This window comes from Capricornis sumatraensis, chromosome 22 (assembly GCF_032405125.1).
Source record: "Capricornis sumatraensis isolate serow.1 chromosome 22, serow.2, whole genome shotgun sequence".
Lineage (NCBI taxonomy): Eukaryota > Metazoa > Chordata > Mammalia > Artiodactyla > Bovidae > Capricornis > Capricornis sumatraensis.
The window spans coordinates 52,256,175-52,282,123 of NC_091090.1; the positions used below are offsets into that span (position 1 = coordinate 52,256,175).

At 46.6% G+C, this 25,949-nt stretch overlaps 1 pseudogene; it reads left to right on the forward strand.

The window, feature by feature from the left end:
• Window positions 1-11,219: 11,219 nt before the first annotated feature.
• On the forward strand, window positions 11,220-11,709 carry LOC138098008 (small ribosomal subunit protein eS17-like; annotated as a pseudogene).
• The last annotated feature ends 14,240 nt before the right edge of the window (window positions 11,710-25,949 follow it).

The window sequence follows — 25,949 nt, forward strand, 5'->3', positions numbered from 1 at the left end:
ACCCCATCCAGAGGGGAGCAGTGGTCTGGGGAACATCCATCCCAGCATCTCTCGTCTCCTTCTAGACCCTCCTGTGGTATAGAACCCCTCACACCTACCCCAGAGGAAGCCTGTGCCCCAGAGTGTCCTAGAACCTGGCCATGGGTCACCATGGTCCAAGCAGACCCCAGGCCAGCTCAGGGTTGGTTTTATGAGGGCATCTAATGCCTTGTTGGACATTATATTTCTGTTTGTTGTTCAGTCGCTCAGTCATGTCCAGCTCTCTGCGACCCCATGGACTGCAGCACGCCAGGCTTCCCTGGGTTTCACTATTTCCCGGAGTTTGCTCAGACTCATGTCCATTGAGTTGGTGATGCCATCCAACCATCTCACACTCTGTTGCCCCTTTCTCCTCCTGCCCTCAGTCTTTCCCAGCATCAGGGTCTTTTCCAGGGTCTATGCCTGTCATTCAATCCAAATACCTAAATAGGAATTTTCAATCTCAAATTTGTTTATTTATGTTTACCAAGTTGCCTGGGTACAAAATCCCTCTACGTGAAGTCTTCTAACTCTAGAGTGTCAGATTTTGCTACAACCGAAAGGAAGGGCCTCCGTTTATTCTTCATCTTCAAGTGCTTGACTTTTGTCAAAGGTGTGCAGGCTTGGGGAACCAGGGACACATAGCTGCCCTCTGTTCCCTCACCTTCCTTCTCTCCGTGTCCTCCAGAGCACTCCTCCAACTCAGCTCAGTGGAAAAGTACAGCGATTCTTGCATCACGTGGGCTGGATCTCTTGCCTTAACTCGCTGGGACCGAGTCACTGGGACCAAACTAAAGATGCTTCTTGCCGTAGGTTGCCTAAGCTGTCCAGCATGTCATTTATGAAGCCAAGAAAATATTGAATTAGGATACATGAGGACTGTGGATCCAGATGTCCAGCCGGTAGAAAGATCGGTAATGAGGAAACAGCTGACCTCTTCCAGCAAAGCGAGGAAGTGGCAGGGGAATGAGAGAGGCAGCTGCTCGCCGTTGGCAGCTGCCTCGAAGGGCAGTGCTACGGAATGTCAGCAAACGGCATATTTCACGGCCGCTTCTCCACTGCCCTTTAATGATTCAGGAGCAGAGCCATCTTTAACGGCGCTTGGCATGCTGTCTGGTTAAAAGGCAAATAAAGTGTCCTCATTCCAGCAGCCTTTCCAGAGAAAGAGCTGATGGTCAGAATGTGTCCTTCTCATGGGTCACTGGAAAATCAGTTTGCCTAGAAGCGGCACGGGTACACTCCCCTCCTCCACCTTTGCCTGGGAAATAATCTCCCACTTGGCTTTGAGAACACCTACTAAGCTATTTTTAGACCCCAGTTTCACCGTAGCCTCTAAATACTCTAACTAATGTGGATCATAATTTGAGGTTATAACACCAAGTTAAAGCTGAGAGAATTTCTACAGCCAAAAGCTCTAACTAGGGCTCTCCTAATTTAACAGAGAATAAACTTGATTGTCATTCATTGTGACATATTCATTTAAAATAAGCTCTGTCCTTAAAAGTGTCCTCCCCACAGAAGTCACTAAGTCACAAAGATGTCACAAAAGCCATAAAGATATTTCCTCCTAGTTCAACTTTGTATGCATAGCATGAATAAGGAGGATTTAGTGATTAATCATATTTGATCAAACTCAAAGCAAACCAACTAGCGAGCTGTTAAATCAGTCAGTCATAAGGTATAACACTTATAACTTTTACTGGATGTTGACTAGACCTGAGTTCCACAGAAGAATCTCAAGGTTCTTTAATTGATGGCATTTCTGTCAATGTGATGCAACCCAACACATAAAATGTGTTGCGGGAAGTGTGTTGTGTTGTATGAAGTCACGTTCATGCAAGATGCTGTGATTTTGAGACAATTGGCTTGTCAATATCAATTCTGAAGTGCATCGCAAATAACTTGTCGCATTTAATTATTGAAGCAGTTGGGTTTTAAAGTAATTTGCCTTTTGTATTGGCCATGTTTATAAATTACCATTTGTGTGTGTGTGTGTGTGTGTGTGTGTGTGTGTGTCCCTAATGCCACTATTCCCATACATATTCCCTTCAAATTGCTCAAAAAAGAGAGAGAAAAGAGTGATATTGGAGAAATAACAATTGAGTCAAAACGGAGTACAACCAATGGTCAGCAACCATTGTAACTGCCTCCAATAATACTTTCAAATGAGCTCCTCTAATTACCATCTCATCCAGGAGGCCATCTCCCACCTGCTGGTCCTTGCTGGTATGCCCCAAACCCAGCTGCTCTCACAGCCCCCACATCTGAGGGAGACGCCAACCACGGGCTCAAGGTGCTGCCTGCCCTTGCTGGGGATATGCAAGGGAAGGAAGCCCTTCAGAAAACAGGCAGTCGTCCCCATAACTACTGACAGAGAACATCTTCCAAAACTTGCCAACCTAGATGATAACCTTTAAAACTCAAACATCTGAGGCGTGGAGACGATGGGCTCCCTCCAAAGCTGAATTAAAGCAGTGATGGACACAACTTCTGAAATAGTCCAGATTGAACCCACAGTGAGACTTGAGAAGATGGGAAGACGAAACAAGATCAACAGAGGAACAGAATGAGAACAAGGACAGACTCTTGGGAAGACAGAACGAAAAATGGATGGTATGACTTTCCACCTAGAAGAATCGTAAAGGCTAGCTGGAAAAAACTTTTTAAAGCTATGTGTTTTGGCAAATTGTTGAGTAGAGGTGATTATAGAGCTTTTTAAATCTCCCTGAATCCCACCACCACAGAAAAAGAGAAACAAGGATCACATAACGAAGCAGACAGTGATAACGTCTGCAACAAAACTAGATGATATGATGTCCCCAAGAACCTCCAACAGGAGCCAGTGGGAACAAATAGGGCCGCAAGATCCCTGTGGCATCAGCAACTGTGCAGAAGGACCCAGAGGGAGGGGACAGGTGTCTGCCAGCCTCAGAACAGAAGGACGCCACCACAATCACCAGGAACTTTTCATCATTCAAACTGACCTTCAAACATAACGTCTGCAGAGAAGCTGTCGTGTACATTTGAGAGCTCTGGTATGTGTCCCCATGATCCTTCCCTAGAAACACACAGGAAAATGAGCTACAATCAACCAAAAATGACCTAAGAGACCTCGACGATGGGACTGGAAGGGACACAGGCCACAGGGGAACATGGTGAATGACACCATTGGATTCAAACATGAAAATCAATGTATAGGGAACTCTATAGGAAAGGGGGTGACTTTGTCAACAGCAACAAACAAAAAAAGAATTGGGGGTGAACCTATAGATTAAAAAAACACCAAATAATCACCATGTGTTGAAACTGCATGTGTGCAAAGTCACTTCAGTCGTGTTTAACTGTTTGTGACCACGTGGACTGTAGCCCACCAGGATGCTCTGTCCATGGGATTCTCCAGGCAAGAATACTGGAGTGGGTTGCCATGCCCCTCTCCAGGGGATCTTCCCGACCCAGGGATCAAACCCATGGCTCCTGCATCTCTTGATTTGCAGGGGGATTCTTCATACACTGAGCCACTTGAGTTCTGTGTATGTTTGCAATTTTCTATGTTAAAAGCAATCAGAAAAACAAAAATAGATAAATTCTTTAAAATCAGAGACAAATACTAGTCCACAAATTATCATTTGGGTAATATTATGAGAAAAGGAGGCAGCCATCTTAGTAGCAGCAAAAAAAAAATGTATATATATATATAACATCTAGAAATTAACTTAAGAAGTAGAAAAGACCTATAAGGCAGAAACATAGAAGAGCTTAATCAGTAAAGAGACATTTTATGCTCCAAATGGGAAGTCACCATTTAAAGATTTTTCCACAAATGTATCTATTAATGCAATACAACTTCAATCAATATGTAACTAGATTTTTTGAACTGGACCAATTAGTTATAAAGTTCACCTATAAAATAAAAGATAAAATGAGGAGAAATTTTTGGAAAAGAATTAAGAAGAAAGAATATTTGGATTACCAGTTAACAAAATACATTGCAATACTGGAGAAATTAGAATGGTGCTGTGCTGTTTTGGCCTAGACAAATCAATCAGTGAAATAGAACAGAGATTTTGGAAAGAGACACAGTCATTTATAAGAATTTATTATAGAGTAAAGATGGCATTTCAAATCAGTGGAAAAAGGATGGATTATTCAATAAGCCCTGTTGGTACCACTGGATCTCCTTTTGAGAAAGAAATAATGTTAAATTCAATTCTCTGCAAAAATAATTTCCAGACATTAAATATACAAATACAAAAGTTAAAACTCTCAAAATATGAGGAGTTATTTTTATAATTCTAAAAGATGGAAAGCTTTTCTCATCAAGACACTCTGCAGCTTTAAGGCTGTATGTACTGGTATAGAAAGAACTCCAAGCTGTACTGTTAATTTCTTAAAAAAAAAAAAAAGGTACAGAATAATGTATATAACTTACCATCATTTGTGTATAAAAAGAGGAAAATAGACATCTATATTATCTATATTTGTTTGGTTCTGTGTGTACTAAGTCACTTGATCATGTCTGACTCTTTGCAACCCAATGAACTATAGCCCTCCTCTGTCCTTGGAATGTAGGCAAGAATACTGGAGTGGGCTGCCATTTCCTCTTCCGGGCATCTTCCCGACCCAGGGATCAAACCTGGATCTCCTGCATCGTAAGGTGGATTCTTTATCACTGTATCACCCAGGAAGCCCATCCATTTCTATACACAAATATAAACTCTGGAAAAATACTTAAGGTACTAATAATAGTATCTGTCACAACTGGGGAGTACAGGTTCTGAATAGGGGATGACAGGACTGGGAGAAAGATTTTTCACTATACAATTTCACTTTGTGTTTAATTTTTGAATTCCATCAGTGTATTGCTCATCTCAAAAATTAGAGAAATAAATTCATGAAAAAATATTTTCATAACATATTATAAACAAATCGAATAAACAAATGACAGAAGAGAAAATGTCGCCTAGATGACAGAGTTTAGCTCAATATACATAAACCTCTCTATACTAAAGAAGAGAAAAAATAAACACCTGAAGAGAAGAAAAAAACACAAGCAAAACGCACAAACAATGTACTCCCTAAAAAATAAACCAAACAAAGCTCAAAGCCTTAGAGAACTTGAATTCAGATAGGTATTTTTGCATTTCAAATCAGCAAGGAACACCTGGTCTAAGCTGTGGAAACAGCTGGAGCCCCATTCATTCCCCAAATTCCTTCTTGTCTTCTGTCCACGCAGTCTTCACACGGTGGCCCTCGGCTTTAGGGATGTAGGTCTGATCCTGCGCCTCCTCTGACTAAATTCCTCCAGTGGCTTCTCATTGTTCTTAGAGTAGAATCCAGACTTGCTACCAGGCCCTGTGGTAGCTGGTCCCCACCTGCCGCCGGGGTCTCCTCTCAAACTGCTCTGCTTGGAGCTGAGTCAAAGGATGTGGTAGCTCTGTGTGTATTGATATAGGGACAGATCCATGCTGTTTTCAAGGTTTAAAAGCAGGTTACTTTTGGAGAAGACTCTTGAGTCCCTTGGACAGCAAAAAGATCCAACCAGTCCATCCCAAAGGAGATCAGTCCTGCAATGTTCATTGGAAGGACTGATGCTGAAGCTGAAACTCCAATACTTTGGCCACCTGATGGGAAGAGCTGACTCATTTGAAAAGACCCTGATGCTGGGAAAGATTGAAGGCGGGAGGAGAAGGGGACCACAGAGAATGAGATGGTTGGATGGCATCACCGACTCGATGGACATGAGTTTAAGTAGGCTCCAGGAGTTGCTGATGGACAGGGAAGCCTGGCGTGCTGCAGTCCATGGGGTCGCAAAGAGTCGGACATGACTGAGTGACTGAACTGAACTGAACAGGATGATCCCACTTGGAAAAAGATTTAGAGAGATAGATAATGTATAATATATTATACGTTATATGATAGGTAATGTGTATGTTATATGATAGGTAATGTGTATGTTATATGATAGGTAATGTGTATGTTATATGACAGGTAACGTGTAGTATATTATATGTTATATTTTACATGCTGCATATTGTATTTTATGCTATATGCTATTACATAGTATATAGTATATACCTGAGAGTCTCCAAGCTGTTAATCGTGTTTTCTTTGTGGATGCGTTTCTGTAGGGGGAACCATTTTTCTTCGTTATATACTGTCCGTAGATTATACAATAAACATGTACCGTGTTTGGTGATAAAGACAACATTTAATCCCATATAAAATGCATTTAGATTCTGCAGTTTTGTGGGGCTTCCAGCTTGCAGTTTCACAGTTTATGCTGTTAGATTTTTCTGTTGACCCGAGGAGGAAGTGATGCAGCTATAGGCAAAGAAACACGCTTGACGGGCACGCCCACCTCTTCAGAGCACACCAGGGAGAAGGGCGCCAGCAGCAAGCTGGCTAGCCACACGCCAGCTCTTATTTCAGAGTCAAAGGCAGACAAACGATGAAATGAATGAAGTGGTCAGTGACATCACCATCATAAGAGCATTCTGAAAATTAATAAATTCTCAGGCAATTTTTGCGTGAAATAATTTTTACTTGTTCTTGTTCTTTAACGACACATACTTTCTATTTTGTTAAAATTACTTACGGAGTGAAACAATCTGGAAGCTTGAAGTCTCTTTTCATAAATTCAATCCTGTTTTCAAAATTAGATAAGCCATATTTTCTTTGTAAAAGGACAAGTTTTGAGATCTTGAAAAGACTGGTTCATTACTCACACGCTTATACAACATATTTTACGAAGGCCATAAAAATGTGATGTCATTGGCTTTACTTCTCTGCAATACTCTGTGGGGATTCATCAAAATCCAGAAGGATACATGCCAATGCGTGCTATCACCATCACGCATACACAGCCGAGAAAGGGAGGGGGCTTCAGAACCGCTGCTAGTCTAACAAGCAGAGGTCAAAGCCTCATATTTGGCATCTTGACCTTGGCACCAGTTCCATGACTGCCGTCTGGAAAGCTGAAATTCTACAGTTCTTTTCCCTCCATCAATATATGGTCAGAATGCCAACGTTGCAGCATCAAAGCAGTTGCTTTAAAGGTCCTCTAAAGGATTACACACACACTGGGTTTTTGCCTACAGACACTGGAGGCTTGTGCCCAGAGGGAAGCCCTTGAGCTGACCTTAGTTATGAATCCGGTGGTGGAACAGCTCCCTGTAGACCCGGGAAAAAGGTACACGATGGATGCATGTGCCACCTGCCCCCCCCCACCCCCCACCCCCCCGTCCAAATACCCACAGCGACGACAGTGATCACCAATAACCGTAAATCCTAACCAGTGTGACTTCAGAGCTTAGGAAGGGCAGAGCCGTTTTCGTTAAATCCCTGCCTGCTGGTATGGCGCTTTCCCAGTGGCTTAGCAGTAAAGGGTCTGCCTGCAATGCAGAAGGTGCGAGTTCGATCCTTGGGTCGGGAAGATCTCCTGAAGGAGGGGATGACAACCCACTCCAGTATTCTTGCCAAGAAATTCCCACAGAGAGAGAAGCCTGATGTGCTACAGTCCATGGGAGTCACAAAGAGTCAGACACGACTAAATCAACTGAGCATTCTGGGGGATTAAAAACAAGTTTATGAAATAAATGCAAGATGTTAAGCAGTTTCCTCACCACCGTCTCTATCATTTCTCAGCTAATATTCCATTCCTCCTGAAAATGTCATGGGCAATTGTTTTGTTACAACACAATCTATTTTCCATCTCCTCCAGCTGCTTAGAACTCCTGAGAGAAAATGGCACGGGAAGAGTTTATTTTGTTTTTTCACTTCTGTATTTGTTGTTTTTAAAAATGAGGCCGTTTCAAGCAGTGGTGATGGAGGAGTTTGTCTCTTTGCTTGGGGTTATCTATTTATCGGTTACTCTTTTGCCCTTCCTTTCAGCTCCCCTGTGACACACAGGTTGCCTGCATGAACAGCCCTCTGTAGCAGGGGTCCCCAGCCTCCGCCATCTAACGCCTGATGATCTGAGGTGCAGCTGATGCAATAATAATAGAATAAAGTGCATAATACATGCAATGTGCCTGGATCATCCCCAAGCCATCGCACCCCCTCCCCAGTCCACGGCAAAATTGTCTTCCACAAAACCGGTCCCTGGTGCCAGAACCGCTGGGGACTGCTTCTCTGAAGTATCTCAGCTCTCCCGACAGATGCACTTCAGTCAGCAGGTCTACCAACAGGAAAAGCAAAGAGGGGGGCCCCAAGTTTAGGATCCAGTCTGCACACAGAACCACACTGGCCTTCAGTTTCTTCTTCCTCCGTCTTCACCTCCTTGCCTCGCCCGGCTTTGTCAATGATCCCTGAATGTTCTGAGAGCTCCAAAATCATGTGATCATTGGCGTGGGCTGCGCCTGAGGTCTGAGCAGCGCCTGGTGGTCTGTGACTCGGTACAGTGACGCTCCAGTGCCCATGTTCTGCTCAGGGTCCACCCACAGGGGCCGGTGAACCCCACCCGGCTTTGGTCCCCATCTCTTCAAGTCTTCAGTCGGTTTGAACATCCACTTGGAGTCACTCAAGATGCCCAGTCTCCTGGCACAGGGCCCCCTTAAAATCCCATTCTGCACCTTCTCCTCATTTCCTCATTTCCGAAATTCTGAACCTTCTCCACATTTCCTTATTTCTGAAATAATGATGGGCTCCCCTGAGACTGAAAGGAGGGGAGACTGTCACACCCACACACCTCCCAGAGGTGTTCATGACCTATACACGAGCGTCTCCCTCTACTCCAGGCCACTTCCGGCCTCGTATGGGCTAATGGAAACACCAGCAGCCACAGGTGGCCCGAGAATATCCAGACCCAGCCGGGGTGCAGGGGGGTCCCTGCCGGCAGGTCAGGTCACAGCCCACTTCCCTTCTCACGGGCCATGACCGCAGAACAGCTGCTCCCTCCAACTGCAGAGACGGGCAGAAACATGCCCCTCTCAGCCCTCGCACCCTGCTGTCCTCTCTGGCTCGTTCTCAGGCTGACCAGTGCAGGACGACCGTTGGCAAGGGGCTGCGGCAGGCTTTCCAGCTCAAGGGCACGCTGAAAGGAACTGCTACACGTCTTCTAAATGTATACAGTTGACCTTTGAACATTGCCAAGCTTAGAGGCACCGACCCCCCAGGCTGTCAAAACTCTACATGCAACTTCTAGAAGGCCCTGGTATCCACAGCTCAGCGCCCACAGACTCTACCAACACCAGACCACACGGTATCACAGTGTTTACTATTGAAAACAATTCACCTAGAGGTTGACTCACACCCTTGAAGTTCGAACTCTGTTGAGGGCCAACTGCAGTTGTGACCACTCCATTTCCCAGTCCCCAGTTTCTTCCTCTGCAAAATAAAATAAGTGAATTAGAATAAATGATCTTTAATATCATTTCCAACACCACCCACACGGACTTTTTGTGAGTGAAGATGCTGTGTGTGGACACAGGACCCATTTCTGGAAACTTCTGGACAACATGCAAACCAAGTCAACTTAGCTTATGCGTTGCCTTCAAGCTCCCTGTCGTTATAAGCAAACAATCTCTATTATTAAGGGCTTTTTTCTGCATATCTCTAACGCTAAGTTAACAAATGTTCATACCTTCCAACTTGAAGTGCAACAAAATCTTGACATGGTCAGAGGGAAAACACATTCAGTTTAGTTCTGTTAGACTTAAATAGTGTCTTTGGAAAATCAATTCTGTCTTCTCTATACTATCAGAATGTTTTATTTTAAGCATTCTGGAAAACAGCTAGTTACCACGAATAAGTGAACCTGTACTTCTATCAGTGACACAATGAGAACATTTTGGCTTTCTGGAGTTGGGTCTTTAAGACTACTTTTTGATAATAAGCTTTTCCCTATCAAATGTTAAGAATTATTAAGCATTCACAGGAAACTCATTTTGATCCTTTGCCATAAACTGGTAAATTTTGATGTCTAAGAAGCTTCAAATCTGAAATACTAAAATAGGACCTATCTTTTACAAATGTGTACAAAGTACTAAAAAAAAGCAATGGGAGCCTGCTGAACGTCGCAAAGGGTCTGCAGACTCTCACTGGACAGGCCTCTTATGGAAAAGCTCTGGGGTTTTCCCTGGTGGTCCAGTGGTGAAGACTGTGCTTCCAAAGCAGGCAGTTTGGTTTTGATCCCTGACTGGGGAACTAAGAGCTCACATGCTTCATGAGAAAAAAATTAAATTAAAAAAAGAAAAACTCTGCAGAAAGGCTTTGATTCTGTCCTGTTATGTGTGCATTGATTGAAGACTGAGCCATACAACCCCCTCATTGACAGTCTTATAACTGACCAGATCTACAATGCCATCAATCAGACTTGGTTTTCACATAATTATGATCCCAAAGGCGCCATGCTTTTGCATTCCTTTATCTCGAGAGTCCGGACAGCAAGGAGATCAAATCAGTCAATGCTAAAGAAAACCAACCCTGAATATTCATTGGAAGGATTGTTGCTGAGGCACTTGGGCCATCTGATGTGAAGAGCCAACTCCTTGGAAAAGACCCCGATGGTGAGAAAGACTGAGGGCAGGAGGAGAAGAGGGCAGCAGAAGATGAGATGGTTAGATAGCTTCACTGACTCAATGGACATGAATTTGAGCAAACTCCAGGAGATAGTGAAGGACAGGAAGCCTGGCGTGCTGAGGTGGATACGACTTCGCAACTGAACACCAACAGCATCAGTCATTGGGAGCAGCAGGTTAGCTGGCAGGGAGGGTGGACATACTGTCCCTAATCTGGACAAAGGGCTCCTGTGGGTGGAGGGAAGGCTCCAGACAAGGCTATAGCCGTGCGCCATCAGCAGACCACAGGGGCTGGAGGCCCCCCCTGGTACCGTGTCCCGGGCAGAGCCCCGAAGCCTCCACGCCAGAGGGGCCACCGCTGATCTCCTCCGGGGCTGTGGGGACAGAGGGACCGTCCTCCCAAGGCCAGCACGAGCCGTGTGCTCAAACTCACAGGAGAGCCGCAGTGCTTCCCAGTTGGGAATTTTGTGAGGGTTTTTTTTTTTTTAAGTAGGAAGAGAGGGTAACAATAAAGTGCTACCCTTGGAAGCTGTCAAGTTCTTCCCCGAGTTGATAGACTCAGAAAATATGTCCTGAGTGCCTGCTTTCTTCTAAGCCAACTGTGGAGCTGCAGAGGTGAAGAGGCCTTGTCCCTGCCCTTACGTTGCTCGCCGTCTCTTGGGAGGGTGGCCATGGAGACGGATGATGGCTGTTGACTTGGAGATGTGTGATGGCAGGGATGCGGGGGCACCTACCGGGGAGAACGGCCGCCTTGCTCTTGTACCAGGGACCCGCCTACACGGGCTGTGTTCCCACAACACCATGAAGAAGTCCGCCCGGGTTATCACTGAGTACTGCACGCGCCTGAGCAATGACTTCCACACCAACAAGCACGTGTGCAAGGAGATCACCATTATTTCCGTCAAGAAGCTCTGCTGCAAGAGTGCGGGCTACAGCCACCTCTGATGATGCAGGTTCAGGGAGCCCCATGAGAGGGGTCTTCTTGGAGCTGCAGGAGGGGTGGGACAGAGGAGAGACAATTACGCGCCTGAGGTCCCAGCCCAGGATCAGGAAATCACTGACGTAGGTCCTGACGCTAATGCTGAAGCCCTTGGACTTGGGCAGTCTGTCCAACCTGCAGGTCACTTGGCCTACAGGTGGGATGAATCTCAAAACACCACGTGGAGGCGCTTGAGTCTTTCTGCTATGCTGTAATGGGGCCCCACTCCAGTGTTCTTGCCTGGAGAATCCCATGGGCAGAGGAGCCTGGTAGGCTGAAGTCCATGGGGTCGCTAGGAGTCTGATACAACTGAATGACTTCACTTTCACACATTGGAGAAGGCAATGGCACCCCACTCCAGTGCTCTTGCCTGGAGAATCCCACGGGCAGAGGAGCCTGGCGGGCTGCCGTCTACGGGGTCCCACAGAGTCGGACACGACTGAAGCGACTTAGCAGCAGCAGCTGCGCTATAATATTTTCAATAAACCTGACAACAACACAAAAGGAGACAGGAAGGGAGAAGAGGAATCGCTGCCTTATTCTGTGTTTCTCTGTTCCAGGTGCTAGAGACATATACATACACTGTCATTTAACCGCCACAATGGCCCTATCAGATGAGCTTTTTTATTTTCATTCCCCTAAAGCATTTGAGGGCTGCCCAGGTGACTCAGTGGTAAAGAATCTGCCTGCCAATGCAGGAGATCTGAGTTCGATCCCTGGGTCAGGAAGATCCCCTGAAGGAGGGAATGGCAACCCACTCCAGGATTCTTGCCTGGAGAATCTCATGACAGAGGAGCCTGGAAGGCTGCAGTCCATGCAATCGAAGAGAGTCGGACACGAGTGAGCAGCGATTCAACAACAGTGACGCGTACGGGACCCACAGAGATTAGCTGACTTGCTGGCGGTCACACAGCTGGAGGTCTGGTTTCCTAACAAATCCCCAAGTCCGTGCTTCTGACACACAGATGCTGTCACATGGTATGCTGGGAGGGCAAGGAGAAGGCACAGGAAAAGAAGCCCCCTGATAACTTAAGCTGGGAATCCCACCGTAGGGAGTCAACTGGAAGGGGGGGGATGGGTTGTGCTCAGATGGAGCCCAGTGAAGTTCATGGTTTTCGCATTCTAAGCAATTGGCATATTTTAGGAGCAGTCTTGAAAAAGAGCAGGACCCTGTGGCCCTTGCCCCCTCAGTGTCCTTTGCCTGCCTCTTGTCTATGGAAAACTTTAGTCTAAGAATAAGCTTAATCAGAGAAATAAGAAATGCAGAAACAAGGGAAAACAGTCGAAGGAGACCAGATAATAATACTATGGTCATTAAGCATAAACAAGGACAGTCAGCTCCTTCTCAAGGGCTGTAGATAACAGTCAGAACCATATGCTATGAGCTGTCACATAGATGCTAAAACATCAAATGGAGAAGTTAACTACACGACCACCGGACTGTAGCCGTGACATGAGCCGCTACAATTCTGAGAACGGGCCTCGAAGAAGTGGAACAAACGGCCCCTGGAACTGTAGATTAACTGAACCTGAAACAACCAAGGGGACTCTGGTCAGACCACCGACGACCAATTTCAAGACGGCCGACAGAGACGACTGCGCTGTTTCTGCATGAACCCCCCCACTCTGTGTAAAAGTTCTCGCCCCATTGGTGGCCAGTGTGGAGGAGTCGGCCTGTGGACAGACTGCCCCCACCCCAGTCGCCAGCATCTGAAATAAAGAAAATTTCCTTTCCGCCAGCTTGGTCTGCTTCTTCGTTTTTGAGCGGTGAGCAGGCGGACCCCACACCTTTCGGTAACAGTTTCATGGACTGCTCCACTAACAGTTTTGACAAAGAAAAATAAGGTCATGTGCCAGCCCGATACATCTTATCTGCTGAAGCAAGGTAAAACTCTTGCCTACATGGTTTTGGGTTTGTTTTTTTTTTTTTTGCTAAAATAAGGGAGATATATTATCACTGTTGCAATCAAAGTGTCTGTGAATGCAGAAATTCTCATTATTTATACAGCAACGTGAATGCATTTGGCAATTTACCATACATAGCACCTGCTGAACAAACATTCCTCTCCCCCAAAGAGCTGAGGGAAGTACAATATAGGGCAAAACAATGCAGGAAAAAGACAATCTTAGACAAGCAGAAGGGAGTTTGTGGTCTTTATGGCCAGAAAGCTTCATGGAACAGAAATCATTCCCTGTTTAAGTTTTCAGTGCTGAGACTCGGGACACTGTATTTGCAAAACACAGAGTTGCCTGATCAAATCTATCATTTTTACCTTCTTCAGGAAACCGATGAAACCACATTTCAGAATCACCTCTTTGGAAATCAGAGTTGAGGAAAAGCCAGTGGTTTCGGAAATGGAGCTGAGAAGTGGACATAAAAGGCAAAAGGGGATTTAAAATTAACGCAGAGGGGTCATGATTTAGAAAGGATTTGCTTAACAGCTTAGAGAAGGGCTGTGTGTCTTATAGAAATGTGTTCCTGGGTTGATCAGAGCAAGATCAGCTGGCCCTCTGCAAGTTACTTACCTTTCCCAGTGGCTGCTGATTCCGGGTCCATGGTCTGCCCAAGCAAGTCATAAACGTGGGTAGTGGATCGCAGCAGGAAGTGGGCTGGAATGTGGCTTGAAGGACAGAGGTCATCACTATTCGAGACAAGTAATTCAAAGTAGCTATCATGATGGTGGTAATGAATCAAACTAGCCACTATTGAGGAGTTATTTTTAAACTGGTAGCGCTAAAGTTGAGTAATGCATATTATTTAAAATGGTGTGGATGCATGGTTAAAATACCCATTGGTCAACTAATACTAAGTTTACAATATTAATATTAATTTGTTATCTAAACCAGGACACTTTTGTTGATTAAAACAAAAAGGTACTATTAATAATCACCCCAACACATTACGGGCAAACCATGACTGTTTCCAGCAAATCTGGACCTATGGTCACCACAGCCATTTGTGAGCCGTGTACAAAATGAAGAAATGACCAGGTTACCAAGAAACAATCTGTGAAACCTGAACCTTCTTTATTCATCTTCAGCCGTCAGGGAAGGCATTTACCCTCCAGAGAGTATGAGGAATACAAGACTGCACTCCACAGAGCCTCCTGGATGGGAGCCAGAATTAGGTTTCAAACAAGTTCTTACAGAGCATTTGTCCTTATCGCCCACTGCATTTCTTAACCAGTTTCACTGACTTCAAAGAAGCTTTGAAGAAAAAAGAAGAACCTTTGAGATGTGTGTGAAAACCACAACAGAAAGGGCATACTTGGCAGCATTTCTGGCTCATTGCTTAAGAAAATACTACCTGGTGAATGTGAGTCAGCGTTTATCCATTCAGCAACGCTCATTACTGTTCAACAGACGTTAAACTACAGGCCAGCGTTCCTCAACCTTGCCAATAGCGAAATTGGAGCTGGATAATCCTGTGTTGGAGGGAGGCTGACCTGTGCATTATCGTGTTTAACAGCATCCTTGACCTCTACTCGCTAGATGCTAATAGCACCTTCCCCTGAGTTTTAATGACCCAAAACGTCTCCAGCCATTGCCGAGTGTTCCCTGGGGGTGAAAGGGCCCACAGTTGAGAACCACTGGTGCAGACCATGACCTCTCCGTGCCATTTTGTTTGCTACTAACTTGGCCCATGCTCTAAAGGTACAAATCCTCACTCAGCAGGAGGGGATCTCAAAGAAAATGACTCCTCTCTTCCACATGTTTATTAAAGCCCCTGTAACATTCCCGCCATTGGAAGGACTGAGGCTGAAGCAGAAGCACCAATACTTTGGCCATCTGATGTGAAGAGCCTGATGCTGGGAAAGACTGAGGGTAGGAGGAGAAGGGGCAACAGAGGATGAGATGGTAGGATGGCATCACAGACTCAAAGGACATGAGTTTGAGCAAGCTCTGGGAGATGATAGAGGACTGGGAAGCCGGGCATGCTGCAGTCCATGGGGTTGCAAAGAGTCAGACACGACTGAGCAGCTGGACAACAACAACAACAGCAACATCCCAGGCGGGTGGTCATCCAGATTCCGCTTGTCTCTTCCAACACCAGGAGCTCACTTCCTCCTCGCGACACAATCTCTTTAATGGTTGGCGCTTTGAATATGAAGACGTCTTTAATGCTGAGCACAAATAAGCTTCCATCCTAACTTTACCCAAGGGGCACTGAGCAAAGTATCTCCTCCTCGGCTAGTACTCTGCCCTTATGCACGGAGCCTCCTTTCTTCCCAGAGAAGCTCCCCTGCTTCCTTCCACAGCACCTTTCTTAATCCACCAGCATGTCTCTCCACCCCAAGACTTTCCCAATAATCAAAATGATTACGGTGAGGATGATGATGACAATGAGGATGACGGTGGTGGTGTTAACCATCATTTATGGAGTTCCTTCTATGTGCTATAGGCTCTTTATCCATTACAATGTCATCCAGTGTACCAAGCATAGTAACTGTTTGCTTCAGTCGCTAAGTTGTGTCCAACTCTTTGCGACCCTGTGGACTGCAGCATGCCAGCCTCCTCTGTCCTCCACGATCTTCTGGAGTTTGCTCAAATTCATGTCCGCTGAGTTGGTGATACTATCTAACCGTCTCATCTTCTGTCACCCCCTTCTCCTCCTGCCCTCAGTCTTTCCCAGCATCAGGGTCTTTTCCAAAAAGCCAGTTCTTCACATCTTTCCCAGCATCAGGGTCTTTTCCAATGAGTCGGTTCTTCACATCAAGTGGCCAAAGGATTAGAGCTTCAGCTTCAGCAACAGTCCTTCCAATGAATATTCAGGGTTGGTTTCCTTTAGGATCTACTCGTTTGACCTCCTTGTCATCCAAGGGACAAACATAGCAACTACCCCCAAAAGAAACTGGCAGATTGAACTATGATTCCCACCACGTCTTGCCGTAGCTCGTGAGCCTGACCTGGCTCTCCGCAGCACAGCTCCCCCCCCAGACTTCCAGAACACTTCCAGAGCTGTCTGAGCCCATAAGCTTCTCCACTTTACCGCCCGTGAGCATCCAATGCCATCTCCCAGTCCCGTCACATCCCACCACACGACACGTGAGCCCACATCTACGCACGCCCTGATTCTTATTTCCCTGGAACTCCTCCTACTGCCTCTACCCCCACTCGAATCCTGCTCTTCCTTCAGAGCCAGGTAGAATCCTCCTTGATCTACTTCAACAAATCAAATACTTCTTGAGTAGCTCTCTGTGCCAAGCACCGATGCAGAACTCAGCCTGCCTCTCAGAGAGCTTGCGGCAGAGAGGACCTTTAGTCGCCGATAAGACTTCTCAGCCTTCCCTCGTCTGGCTTCCAGCTGCGCAAGACGGCTCTGGCCGGTTAGGAATCTTACCCCGCTTCACCCTGGAAGGAGAGTTCTCCCGTTGCCTCATTGTGCTCGGCAGCTTCACGAAGCGAAATTAAGGGAATGGAGAAAGAGAAGGGAAACACCCAGACAGAGAGGGAGAGGAAAGATGGAATAAAAGGTGCAAAGTCGGGCTGTTTCGTTTGCAAACTTTCAGAGCAGGCACTGACCTGGGGGAACTTAGGAAAGAGAGGAGAGTGACTTCCCAAGAATGGCGTGGTAGACTGCAGTTTAGAGAGTCTTCCGTGTCCCTCCTGAGACACAAGAAACATTTTAAATTACTTTTAGTTACTAGATTATGTTTATTTGACTGCAAGGGCATAAAAACCCTGGATTATGTGGTCCTCAGTTTATATTCCAATGATATCTACAATCTAAACTTGGACCTTGGGACGTAAAAGGGAGAACCGTTTACAATTATTCTGGAAGAGCAGACAGAAATCAGGACTGACTGGACAAACCAAGATGTCCAGTCGCCCTACTTACACTCATTACAAAATGCGGCAAGTGGAGGCGTGTCATGTGCCAGGACGACTTTGGGGCCCAAAGGATAAGCATCTTATCCAGCGAGTGGCAAGAGAGGAGAAAATATCTGGAGAAGAAGTCTTTCCAACTCCAAGGGCCTCCTGTGAGCTCTCTCTCTTCTGAATTAAACACTCTGTATCATCTAAATTACACCCTTTCTCTTGTTAATGGCTAATTCTTGCCAGTAATCAGAAAACAGTTTTAAAAATGTGAAACATCAGTCTTTAGCATCACCAAAAGGAGGAAAGAAAAGAGCATCATTTTCCTACACATCAAAAGTTCTGGGCAGCAGGTAAAGTCCAAAAAAAAAAAAAGGAGTGCAATAAGTACAGGTTGTCTGAGCAGCCTGTCTCCCCTTGACTGGGGGTGTGCACTCATTTTCCAGTTGTTTCATAGCAGCCTCTGAGCAAATGCTCAGTAGCGGGGCCCGAGTCTGATGTCCATGCTTTCAGGCTAGCAGGCATACATGTCTACTTTTGATTAATAGAGACAAGAGTGAACTTGAGTCTCATTTACCAGGCTTCCCCAACACCCCCAAACATCACTTAAGAGTCCAGCACATCCATATACCTACACTGCCAAGTGGAGGTAAACTCTATCTGTCTTCAGCTCTGGAAAAGAACAAGGCTCACGGCTCTCACCACCCTTTTTCTCCCTCCACCCCCAATCTGCTCTGAAGGTGTGCTAGATGGCTTGAGGACAGAATTTCAAAGGCCATTCTGTGACCGGTGGGCAGGATCCAAGAGAAAACAGACCATCTCTCTTATTCAGTTAAATTCAATGTGATGTGATAGAGAACCCAAGACCCAGGAAACCCACACTGCACACTGCCCTAGCAGCTCGCCTAGGGTGCAAACAACTTTCTGGCATTGGTTGGGGCCAGGGTGTGTAGACTGATGCAAAATCATCTCTTTGGCTCTCCAGACGGCAGATGGGGTGATGATGGTTGGGAAAGACCAGTGAAACGTGCCAGGGTAAGTGCCTGGACTCAGACAGGAATACCACAGGCAGGAGAGGGAATCTCTGGCCATTCAAAGTGGGTCTTTTGATTTGAATGTCAAGCAAACACTGACTTTTCGCTGACAAGTCCAAGAATGTTCTCTTTCCTGCCTAACCCGAGGTGGCACCTTCACTGACTGGCCAACTCCGTTATAAATTATTCTTTGGCTGCCGAATTTCATGACATATTACTAAAGACAACTTTCTAGGTTACAGGGAGTCTTCCTGGTAGCTGGTATTTATTCATTCATTTATGTGTGTATTTAATATAATAAAACTCAAGCATTGTATTAAAGGGAAGGAGGAGGCAGAGAACACGGGAGGAAGGGAAGGCGGAAGGAGGGAGGAAAAACCTTTCCTTACAAACAATGCAGGCTGGAAACAGAATCGTCAACAACTCACTGGCTTCTAAAGAATGAAAGACACTTAGATAAACCGCTGGGCAAGTCATACCATCTCCACCTTCTGTCCGCATTATTCCTTGAGAAACATAAGGGACTCCAACCAGACGGATCCTGCCTTCCAACATAAATATTAGGAAGGAGTTCTGCTTCTAACCAAACTGAGACACACACATTAATAACAACCACCTTCCAACTTTTTCCAACTTTTGCCATCATTTAATGGAGACTATAAATGTCACCTCAACTGCAGGCTCGATTCAAGGCATACTCGAACTAGGAACAATCTGTCATATGTATCTGGTACGTTTTATCCTGTTTTGTGACAAGACACTAAACGATTAGGCCAAAGGGTAGGGAGGAAACCTCAGTGAGGTTCTCAGAATCTAAAGAATAATCTGTCTTTTTATTTGGCGGCTGATAAATATTTTATTGTTGTTCAGAGGACATGTAAGTGGAAACACCGATTTCCTTTCTGCAACTCTCCCAGAGCTGGTCGTTACTTCTTCATGAGCAGAAACAAGAATTCCCTTTTAGCTGCTCACCTGTGAATGAAAGCCCACTTATCTATGCAGCCAGCACGCTTGTAAAAGGCCTGGTAAGAGGTCATTTCATGTCAGCTTTAGACATATTTCCAAAGAAATAAATGTTAGACCTTGGGTGGCCTTTGCTAAGAAGCCATTTGCTCCCATGCTGAACTTTTAAGCAATGTGCAGTCCCTCGTGGTTTCATAATTTAGTAATCAGTTCATGGGGGAGATGTCCAAGTTGATTTTCTAAGGCACTTATAATTCCTGAAATTCCCTCTTTCCAGTAATACTCAGGAAAAAAATGTGTTCTACGAAGATTAATCTCCTTGAAAACTGGAGCTGAAAACAAGCTTTCTTTTGTAAGATTTCATTATGTTTGTGAAAATCCCCTCAAAATACATTATACATTTGCCTGCTTTCTTAAACAGAAGACGGTGTGTCTACTGTCCCTGGTGATTTGAAAGCTGTTGTAACCGATTTCAGACAGTACCGGGGAAAGGACTAAAACCTGGAGAAGCGAGAGAGTCGTCAGATTCAGTCCTTGAATCTTCATGTGAGAATCAGTCAGGCCACTTTCTGGATTTGTCACAGTTCTCATCAAGTCTCAACATCTCTAGAGAGGAAGACGTTGAGCCTGAATCCCAAATACCCTATCACCCACCCACCCACTGCCACACAAGCTCACAAGGGGCCACACAAAGCAAAACCACTCTGCATGTCATAATCAGCAGAGGAGCAAACTCAAGCCCCAGAGGGGCCAGGGAGGTGATAAGAGAAGGACGTAAGACACACGGGCTTCCCTGGTGGCTCAGCAGTAGAGCATCTGCCTCTCGTGCAGGAGATGCGGGTTCCATCCCTGGATCGAGAAGATCCCCTGGAGAAGGAAGTGGCAACCCATCCCAGTGTTCTTGCCAGGGAAATCCGATGGATGGAGGAGCCTGGCGGGCTATAGGCCATGGGATCGCAAAAGGGTCAGGACACAACTCAGCAGATGAACAGCAACAACATTGGCTATATATCAGAACCCAGTAGCAGACTGGGGGACCCGAGAGCGGTCTGTCTGAAGGGCATGCTGTGTTCAATTCCAGATCATTGGACCAGGCAAGTCTGCAAGCCCCTTTGCTGCCAGCTTTCCTGACTTGGCAAGAGCAACTGGAGCTCTAGGTGGTCATGTGACCTATCCCCACTATTCAAACACTGTGTGGAATATACACAAAGATTACCTCAGGTCAAACCATCTGAGATGGCCTAAGACCAGCTTTTGTCAACACTGAGTAAAAGGCACTGGACTCAAGCTCTAATGTGGCTACTACTTAATTTTTATAAGTTAAGTTGATGACCTAACTTACCCTATGTGCAAGACACTAAAATCTCACTCTGTGCCTCTGGACAAGGACCTATATAAGAAGTCAATCTATCCAGATCCATCCTGTTGATTCGCTCTCCTAAAGTCTCAAGAATGCATCCATTTCTTTCCAGCTTGCCTCACCTGCCACCTTGAGAGCCGCCTGCACCGACTCCCCGCTCCTCCTGGCCCCTTTCACTCCATGATGCAGAGACCAGGTCCTGTCCAGACCAGGTCACCACCTCACCCTCCTGGGACACTCTCCTCCTTTGAAACACAATGGCTTCCCAGGACGTCTGGAATAAAATCCAAATTCCTTACGGTGGCCTACACGGCCTCAACCTTTGTCCAAACTCACCTTGTACCGCTGTCGCCTCACTTTACTCCACCTTCCCCGGCTGGATTCACCGAGACTCACACATGCAAGGTCCTTCCTGCCTCAAGTTCTATTTTCTATCCTGGTTCTTTGCCCAGCTATCACTGTCTCTCTTTCAGGTCTCAACCTAAGTATCAACTCCTCAGAGAAAACATCCTTGATCGCTGAAGTGTCTCAAGAAAGGGTTTGTTCAAGTCCTAAGCCAGATCCTCGTGAATGTGGAAATTCGGCCTTTGCAGACGTAATCAAGATGAGATGAGGTCGTGCTGGGTCAGTGTTAGTCGCTCAGTCGTGTCCGACTCTTTTCGACCCCATGGACTGTAGCCTGCCAGGCTCCTCTGTCCATGGGGATTCTCCAGGCAAGAAGACGGGAGTGGGTAGCCTTTCCCTTCTCCAGGGGATCTTCCCGATCCAGGAATCAAATGCAGGTCTCCTGCATTGCAGGTGGATTCTTTGCCATCTGAGCCACCAGGGTAGCCCTTGTGCTGGGTTAGGGTGGGTGCTAAATCTAATGACGAGTGTCCTTCTAAAAAGAGAGAGATTTGACGACACAGAGGGAGGACCACCATCTGTAGACAGGTGGAGGGGAACTACCGGCCAAGGCCTGCCAACGATGCAGCAACCGCCGGGAGCCAGGAGAACTCGTGGAAGGACCCGCTCTCAACCCCCAGAGGGAGCCTGGCCCTGCGACACCGTGACGTTAGGCCTCCAGCTCCCAGAACCTGAGCCAACAGACGTGTGTCCTCTTAATCCACCACGCTGTGGTAGTTTATTGCCGCAGCCCTAGGGACTGATACAGTTCCCCAGTGTGGAGTAGCTTCCTCCTGTGGCTGCTTCTTTCCCACCCCAGGAGTGTGAGCTCCTTTCACAGTTTGGAATTATTCCTCAGTGTGTTTGCCTGGGTCTTTCTAAATGCTTAGAGGCCTGCGGTTGGAAACCAGGTCCGTTTTGCTCCCCTGTTACACCTAGAGGGCACCTGTCTTATAGAAGATGCTTTGTAAAGGCTCTGTGATTTTTTTTTTTTAGCAGAAAATATTTTTAAATAACTTTTTATTTCATTATTTAGTTGCTTCTGGCTGGGCTGGGTCTTCGTTGCCACGTGGGCTTGCTCTGGGTGCTGTGAGCAGGGGCCGCTCTTCTCTGCAGTGTCTGGGCTTCTCAAGGCGGTGGCCTCTCTTGTTGCCAGAGAAAGCAGCAGGATCTAAGCGCGCGGACTTCGGCAGTCGCAGCACAAGGGCTCAGGAGCTGCGGCACGTGTGCTTGGCCACTCTGTGGCAGGTGGGGGTCCCGGACCAGGGATTGAACGCCCCGTGTCCTCTGCACTGGCAGGCAGGTTCTTACCCACTGCACTACCAGGGAAGCCCCAAGGCTCTCTGACTTTACCCATGGAGGTTGATACTCTTTGGGGCTCTTACTGTTTGGGGTGGTTTGTCCTCAAATTGAATAGCCTCAGATTGTTGGTCTGATATCTACTAGTTCTGTCCTCCCAGAATCTTGGAATTATAGTGCTGGAAAGAATCTTAGAAATTCACCCAGCTCCCCACCACCACTGGCCCCCAAGGATTTTTTAGATGCGAAAACTGGGCCTCCCGCATGTGCGGCCAGCTGTCACTCCTCACAGTGGCTAGTAATTCCTGATCCTGAGCAGCCACCCTGAACTGGCTCCGACCTCCTTGCCTGAGGGTCTGAAGGCAGTCCTCCTTCACCTGCAGAACCTAGTCCCTGCTCGGTGGCAGCTTTGTTTAATTAGAACAATAGAATTTTAAGCCTGGAATCATTCTCCTTGGACATCATTTAAGCAAAGACATGCGACATGCCCTCATTCAACTGAATATGTCCCAGTTATATACGGGCTTCCCTGGTGGCTCAGAAAGTAAAGAATCCGCCTGCAGTGCAGGAGACTCCCTGCAATACCGGAGACCCAGGTTCCATCCCTGGGTCGGGAAGTTCCCCTGGAGAAGGAAATGGCAGCCCACTCCAGTATTCTTGCCTGGAGAATCCCATGGACAGAGGAGCGTGGTGGGCTACAGTCCGGAGGGTTGCAAAGAGTCGAACGTGACTGAACAACTAAACCACCGCTACCAGTTACATTCACTTCAAATGTGGCAAGATTTCTTGCTGTGAATTATCCATTCTCAAAAAGTTCCCCCAGATATTTCTGAGCATTTCCCGAAAGGCCACCCCTCAATGGGCCAGGGACAAGGCCTTCAAACTTGCCTGCTCGAACCCCATCTGGGGGCCTGCCGGGGCCCCAGGACACCACTTGTGCCTCTCATGGTACCTACAGTGCACCTCTTGTCTCCTTCGTCCTGGATGTAGAGCATCATATCTCACAGCACAGCTGTAAACTCTTGTGACAGCTTCCTAGGATCAGGAGTTGTGGAAGGGAAATAAACACTGAAAACAGTGTGCAGCCATGGCCCCAGCCAGCGACTGTCCTGGGCGCTGTCTGGCTCCGGCTGTCCCTGCGGTCAGAGCGGCCGGCGGACTTCCACCAGGAGAGGAAGCACTCCAGGCCTCCCCAGGCCTCAGCGTCTCCGCCCAGTGGACCTCTGGCCACAGAGAAGGTGGGAAGCCCTTCCTTCAGCTCGGCGAAGGCACCTCACCTGCTACTCCGAGACTGATTCCGCCCCAGACTCTGCTCCCTCTAGTGAGACACCCCACCGCCACCAGCGTCGTCTGGGCCTATGGGCTAGTTTGCTAAGGCTGCCATAACCAAGTGCTACCGACTGGGTGGCTTGAACGACAGAGATTTAATGTCTCAACACTCTGGAGGCTGTAAGTATAAGCTCACGGTGTTATCAGGGTGATTCCTTCTGAGGAAGGGTCTGTGAGGGAGACGGTGCTAACTTCAGGAGGTTTTTCCAGAAATCTTTGGAATTCCTTGTTTTAAAGATGTCACATCTAATCCTGACTCCATCGTTGCACGGCTGTCTTCAAACCCTCTTCTTTCTGGGCGTGCCGGTCACTGTATTTAAATTTGCCCTTCTATAAAGGTAGGGATGTTATTAGATTAAGGGCCACACTAACCACCTCTCTTTAACTTGATTACCTCTATAAATAAGATCCCATTCTGAGGTCCTGGGGTTAAGACTTCAATGCCTCTTTCTGGAAGAAGACGATTCAATTTATAACCTATAATCCCAACGAGACAAGCACAGAGCAGCTTAACATCCATCTCAGACTGTGAATGATTTATGTTGAAGTGAAGCTCTATCCACTACAATCCCGCTTTGTCTGCTTCAAGCTCATTCAAATTCTTCAGCCTCCATCAAGGAAGCCAGGGGTCCAGGTTAACCCAGGGTTATGTGTTTAATACACACACATGATGCTGTGATCCGTGATTATCTGTAACATATCAGGGGTTTGGGGCACCGATTACCCCTCCCTCGGCCCAAGGTTCTGAGCAGAGCACACACAGAAACACAGATCTGATGAGAAACAGAGAAGAGCCTCATCCATCTGGGCAAACGCTTGACATCTCAGAGCCAACCTCTAATAAAAACTTGAGCAGAGAAGACGGCGAAATCTCTTTTTTCTGCATGTAGTGTTTTGTTTAAAATTTTATTTACCTTTTACATGATTTTTAAAGTTTATGCTCTATTTACAGTAATTACAAAATATTCGCTATATTTCCTGTGCTGTACAATACACCCCTGTAGCCGTGAAGATGGCTTAACCTTGAGGCTAAAGTGGGTCTCCCACTTTCCTCTCCAAATTAGGTTTTGGGGCCAACGTGCCTCTGGAAGAACGGAGGGGTAAGAAGAGTGCAGAGCAGATTCCAAGTTCACGAATGCAGCAAGCCTCCCGGAGGAGACCAACTTCAGAGGCTCCTAGAAACAAAGGCCATCGTCCAGCATAAGACGTGACCGAGAGCACGGTGATGGACCCACGAGGGAGAAGTGACTCCAGGAAAACAGGCGCTGAAGAACTAGGAGGAAGTTGAGACTGAGACGCCGTGCCACTCCAGAGCATCCGCCCCGCCCCCCCCACCAAACCACACCCCTGCCAAGGGAGGAGGGTAAGAGTTCTCTCTACAGTCTGAAAACAGGAGCCCAGGACGCAGAAAAGTTTCCACACCCCTGCCCACACACACACACTGAGCTTGTTAAATACAACACTGCGCTTTCTTCTCAACAGCTCCCATCTGGTCAATATTTTTACACCCATTTTAAAGATAAGTGAAACTGAAGCTAAGGAAGTAAATTACTGGACCATATTTTTACAGCAAATAAGTTCAGGGAGGAAGCCAGAACGCAAATCCCACGTCGATCTGTCTGACTCCAAGAGTGACCTGCAGTGTGATCATTTCCACTGTGTTAATAAATCATTCACGATCATCAGGAACTTACTGGTTGAAACCCATGAGGCTGGATTTGCTGGTTTGTCAGGGCGAGACGGATTGACGTCGAAAAGCTTATCGCCAGGAGCCTCTTTATACCCACAAGCGGAAAGGAAGTCTATCCAAAAGTCTGCTCATAAAGAGCGTCCTGGAGCCTCTCACCAGGATGGAAATGAGAGGATGCTCATGCGGGCTCCCAGCCAAGCACCCCTCCAGTGAGCTCACAAAATAATGGATGACATTTGCAGCCAGCCTCACCTCCAGGTCAGGGCTGTCTCTGTGTTTGAACCCTTGACGAAATTACATCGTTCAAAAGCACAGTTGGCAAAAATACGCATCTGGTAAAATGACACTCTAAACAGATGAATTAATTGAACACAGTTTTTAAAAAGCAGATAATACTTTAAGAGGAGGAGAGGTGACATCCAGACGCCTTGGGGAGAAGAGCTGGTCTTTCTCATGTTGGGCACAAGATCCTGACGGGCAGGTGGAGCGTTCACTCTCTGATGACAGATAACTACCTTATAATTGTCACTTTCAACCCTTCCTCTGGGTGTAAAAGAAA